Source organism: Lynx rufus, unplaced genomic scaffold, assembly GCF_022079265.1.
Source record: "Lynx rufus isolate CCGP_SWC_20201006 ecotype Redwood Valley unplaced genomic scaffold, mLynRuf1.p SCAF_13, whole genome shotgun sequence".
In the NCBI taxonomy this organism is placed as follows: Eukaryota; Metazoa; Chordata; class Mammalia; order Carnivora; family Felidae; genus Lynx; species Lynx rufus.
The window spans coordinates 49,943,540-49,949,128 of record NW_025814827.1 but is presented as its reverse complement, the minus strand read 5'-3'; positions in this window follow the sequence as shown (position 1 = coordinate 49,949,128).

The window sequence follows — 5,589 nt, the reverse complement described above, 5'->3', positions numbered from 1 at the left end:
TTTATATTTAGTCAAATTATTAATTATTGTGGTTATATTACACTAGTACCTACTGAAATTATTGCTTTTTATTCGTCTTTCAGTCCATCAATATTTTTTGAACACCCACCATGTAGAAGATACTGAGTTAGGCTTAGAGAAAGGCAGAGATTAATTTAAGACCCTATTCCTGGTCAAAAAAAAATCACAGGATAGCAGGGAGACTGACAAAGTTGACTTGAGAACTATTATAAATAGTATTCACAGAATTTTCTCAGCAAGTATTTAGTGCTTGCTTTCTTGTAAGAAAAGCATTTACAGTAAGAGAATTATTGAATATTTTCAGTGAATGTCAAGAAGCATAAAAAAGTTGTTACAAAAGATAACAGTAAAAAACAATCTGTGCCAATTTGTAATGGGCTATTTTAAAGAGATTGCTATAGAAAAGGAGAGTCATGAACAGTTGTTGCCAAAAATTCAAGAGCAGCTTTATTTATATATTTTTTAAAATTCAGCAGCATTTTTCCATCTCTTCACGCATTTACCATTCTATAAATATTAGATGAGCACCTACTAGGTTATGGGTGTATAATGGTGGATATAATAGACTTGGCTCTGCACTTGTGGAATTTATAATCTGGTGGCAGAGAAGAAAAAAAAAGCAAGATGAAGCAGCAAAATTTTACCTCATCTGCAAGTTGAGTATAATTTTTGACCCCTTGGCAATCTAATCATCAAAAATTTAGAAGTAATGTTTTAATTTTGAGGCCTTGAAATATTGAGAGTATTTCTTAGTGAGATTCTTCCTGATAGAGGTTGAGAGGTAAGCTTCCCGAATGTGTGAACATTATCTAAAGAAACTGTGAGTTCTGGTCCTGGCGTCAGGTGGGACAGGAGAATACTGACAGTTTAGTGCTCAGGGAAACTCTGTGATAGCCCTGTGTTCAGCCCAGGCTTGCTGATGAAGTATGAGAGACGTTCATCATGAAGTTTCAGCCTACCCCATGCCTGGGTTAATGTAAACCAAATTCATACTATACTTGGAATTATATACTTGTATGCATCATAAGTATTTGCGAATTTGGTTTCTCAGCCACATTGGAGTATTCTTTGCAGACTCCTTGGAGCCAAGTACTTGTTTGCTAATTTGGGATTTGTATTGAGTTGCCTACTGACGTAGGAGCTATACCATGAGCTCAAGCTACATCTCTAAGACATGGCCACTGGTCAGTTCCTTACCAGCTAACTTGAAGGATTTAATTTTTGTTCCCCTAAGTGGTGACAATTTTGGGTGTGTGTTTGCTTCAACTTGGAGGACTTCCTTACAACTGAAACGATGTCAGCCACCTGTGAGGCCTCAGCTCCACAGAGTCCCTTTCCCTGTCCACATTCCACAGATTAGATCCTTTGGATATGAACTCTACCCCAATTTATATACTATATGTATTTGAATATTGTCATGTGGATACTGTGTCTTGAGAGGATACCTATACTATTTCTGGTTAGTTATCCTTCTCCCAGTTTCTCCAGTTTCCCCTTGATTGCCACCTGAGGTTTTATGGAAAAATCAGAACACTGATGAAACTAAAGATTTGTCGGGGCGCCTGGGTGGCTCAGTCGGTTAAGCAGCCGACTTCGGCTCAGGTCATGATCTCGCGGTCCGTGAGTTCGAGCCCCGCATCGGGCTCTGTGCTGACAGCTCAGAGCCTGGAGCCTGTTTCAGATTCTGTGTCTCCCTCTCTCTGACCCTCCCTCATTCATGCTTTGTCTTTCTCTCTCTCTCAAAAATAAACGTTAAAAAAAATTTTTTTTTGAAAAAAAAAAAGAAAAAAAGATTTGTACTTAGGAAACCAGTAGGTCAGACATTTTGTGAATTTTTATGTTCACTTTTGAGCTTTCTCAAAAATCTGGAGAGAATAATTAACATAGATTGAATACCATGAGTGTGCCACTTACCATATGATTGGCTTGCCTTGTCTCTCTTAATTTACCTTAGATTCTTTTTTGAAAGGGAATAAACAAACGTAAAATCATAGGCATCTGATGCAAATTCGGAAGGTCATCTGTTTCTTCTTTACCTTTAAATAGTATATTATTGACACCATTTTACAAACATGGGTTTCTTTGAACCACTGCAAAGTCTGCTGTTTGAATATCAAGTTAAGAAACCTATTTTAAATCAGTGAACATGTGATGTTTTGACCACGATTCCTCTTTGAAATAACTGCACTTGGTTCATTACCAACGGATTTCAATTGACACTGTTTAAAAATTCAATTTTATATAAGAATATATATAATTCATGGAGATTTAATTTTGAAGCTGTTATTTTCTCTGCTCTAGTCTCAAGGTTAAAGCTGCTGTTCCCAAGCAGTCTGATTCAATGAATACTGCTGTGTATAGTGTATGGTACGCAGTAGACCAATAAAAACAATCTGATTGATCTATCTCGTTATGGACTTGATGGCTTCCAAAGCACTAGCTATAAAATAAGCTAACTGGAAAATCAAAGCTTTAGTGACCTCAGAGGACTCTTCATCACGTAGAGCAGTTTAAATCACGTTACTTTAAATTTAGATATCACATGCACAACACATTTTATATAACAAACCAGAGAAAACTTGTAAACAGCATTTTATTTTCCACCTTTCCAGCCTGGAACACTGCACTATTGAATAGCTTTCCAAGTACCAATCTTCTTTAAGTGTTTAAACTGAAGTTTGGGCTGGATTTTCAAACCCTTGAGCCCTCTTTTCCAGCACCTCTACTCTTCTTTAAAAACTTCCTTCCCCCAAAAAAAGCCCCACTAGTTCTGTCCACAAAACCATCTCCCTTGTCAATTTATTTAAACATAAAAATCATAAGTTTAATTCCAAGATTCTATTTCGGCAACATGATTGACAGTTTTTTTTTTTTCCTATTTGTAGCTGAATATCTAAAGGCCGGTGGAGCAAAGAAAACAGTTCAGTGTGATGAGATGGTTGTGCCTAGCTGGTTTCATTTCCTAGAAAAAGTGGTAATTATTTTAACAGCAATAAGTTCTTGGTTGAGTCTAGTATATAATTTGTAGTGTATCCTTTTTCTTCTTCCTAGCATTCTAACCTTTATCCCCTCCTCCAATGTGCAGTGTCCCAGAGGTAGTCTCTAGATAACTAATTGTTCTTGCCGATGTGTTCACAACTGGTAGCTTCCCTGTGCGTAGAGATGTTCTTATTTGTTTTTCAAAACATGCAAGAAAGAAGAATTTTTTTTATTATGTGCCAAGTTTTAAGGACCACCTTCTCAACTTGATAACCATGAAATTCAATTGTAATGAGATAGCAGTGGATGGTGGTGGTATTTATTCATTAATTTATTTTTTAAAAAGGATGTATTATGAACTAATGATTACACAAGGTGCTGGGATATAGAGATGAAAGAGTTATTCCTCTTAGAGAAATTTTTAATGTCAGGGGGAATATAAGCAAGCAAACATGTGATGAAATGAAGGAGATTAGTTACTATAATATAGTTACTATATAGAGGAAGTCATAGATTGATAATGCATTAGTAGACAACAATCTATGGGGCGCCTGGGTGGCTCAGTCAATTGAGCGTCCGACTTTGGCTCAGGTCATGATCTCACAGCTCATGAGTTCGAGCACCGCGTTGGGCTCTGTGCTGACAGCTCAGAGCCTGGAGCCTGCTTCAGATTCTTTGTCTCCCTCTCTCTCTGCCCCTAACCCACTCACATTCTGTCTCTATCTCTCTCAAAAATAAATAAACATTAAAAAAAAGTTAAAAAAAATAGACAACAGTATCAACTGGGAGATTTCCTGGAGGTAGATAAAATAGACTTTGGCCGTCTTAAAGGACAAAGAAATTTTAACTGGGTGACAACGGGGAAGAGAGACATCACAGCCAGAGGGACCTCATGAAAATGTCATAGAACATGAGAAATGATGTCAGCAAGAGACCTGCAATATGTTTAATATAGCCTGAGAATATGATATAAGAGAAACACTTGAGAAATGAAGGCAGAATTCAGAGGGCAGCCACGCACAAACTTGTATGTTGTACTAATAAATCTGAACCTAGTCAGCCCTGACTCTGGAATCAGATTAAGTTCAAATCCTAGTGCTGCTGCTTACTGGCTATCTACTTTGGTCAAGTTACTCAAGCCCTCTGTACATCAGTTATCTCATTTGTTAAGTAGAAGTAATAATAGGACCTGCCTCTTACAGTTAATGTGAGAAATGGCTTAATACATACAGAACTCTCAGATCAGGACCTGTCCTATAGCAGTCACTCAGTAAATTATCATCCTAAAGACAAATGAAGACACATTGGAAAGAAATCCCTGAATCAAATATGTCTGAGCATGAGTCCCTTTTGGTCAAATCTGTTTTTTTTTTAAAGTTCATCTGGCCTCAGTAAGCAAAATAGATTGTACATGACTGAGGTGAAACTAGAAACAGGAAACCAGGCATTTGAAGTTTATCAGTTGAGAGATGATACAAAGATAGAAGGTGATTAGTATTAGAGTGCAGGCAGAGGAAAGAGATAAACAAAATAGACTGTAATGAGGAAATTTTGTGTGATATGGTTATTGATTATATGGTATAACCAAGGCTACCTACAGTGTTTCTGACCAGATGGTGGTATCATTCACTAAATCAGGGAATGTAGGAAGGAGAAAGCTGGTCTGAAAGAGATGACAGTGAACTGAGTCTATGCAGATATACATGCACAGCTAGACAATGGGTTTGGAACTCAAAAGGGATCCTCAACAGTCATCAGTAAACATGTGTTAGATAAAATCATGGGGTACATTATCAAAGGAGCGTGTGTACTGAAAGAAGAGTGGAGAGTCTATGATGGATTACTTAGAAAGCGTCAACAATTAAGCGGAAGTAAATAATACAATAATCATAGTGTTAGACACACCTTCTTAAAGGACAGGAAGAAAAGGAAGCACCAGCTTCATCTTACCATGTGACTCAGAAAGTCCCACTGGCTTCGATCAGGACGTTCTGATGGCTTTCCATCACAATTGGCATAAAATCCCAACTCCTTAGGTGACACTGCTTCCAAGATGCTACTCCTCGGTCACTCTGCTTCAGCCACACATTTCTTTGTTCTCTTCTTCAAACACATCAAGTTTGTTCAAAGCTCAGGCCATTTGAACTTGCTGCACCTTTTGCCAGGAATACCTTCTGCTACATTTTCTGACATCACCTCAGATAGCACATTCTCAGAGAGGCCTCCTCTGGCTTACCTATCTAAAAGAATCCTTCCTTCACGTGCCCATTGCCCGGTCATTCTCTGTCAAGCTACCCTGTTGCGTTATCATAACATTTGACACTTCCTGATACTATCTTGTTTATCTGTTACTTCTTTGTCATCTGTTTTCCCACAGTTGAAAGCCACCTTCATGAGAACAAGAACCCGCTCTCTCTTGTTCCTCAGTGCATCTCCTGCCCCTAGAATGTATCTGGTGCACAAAATTCATGAATCAAATATTTGATGAATAAATAGATATATGAAATAGTGAGAAGGACAAGGGGGTAGGTAGAGGAAAAATCAGGAAAATATTATATTACAGCATTCAGAAGGAGCACTCATGATTCT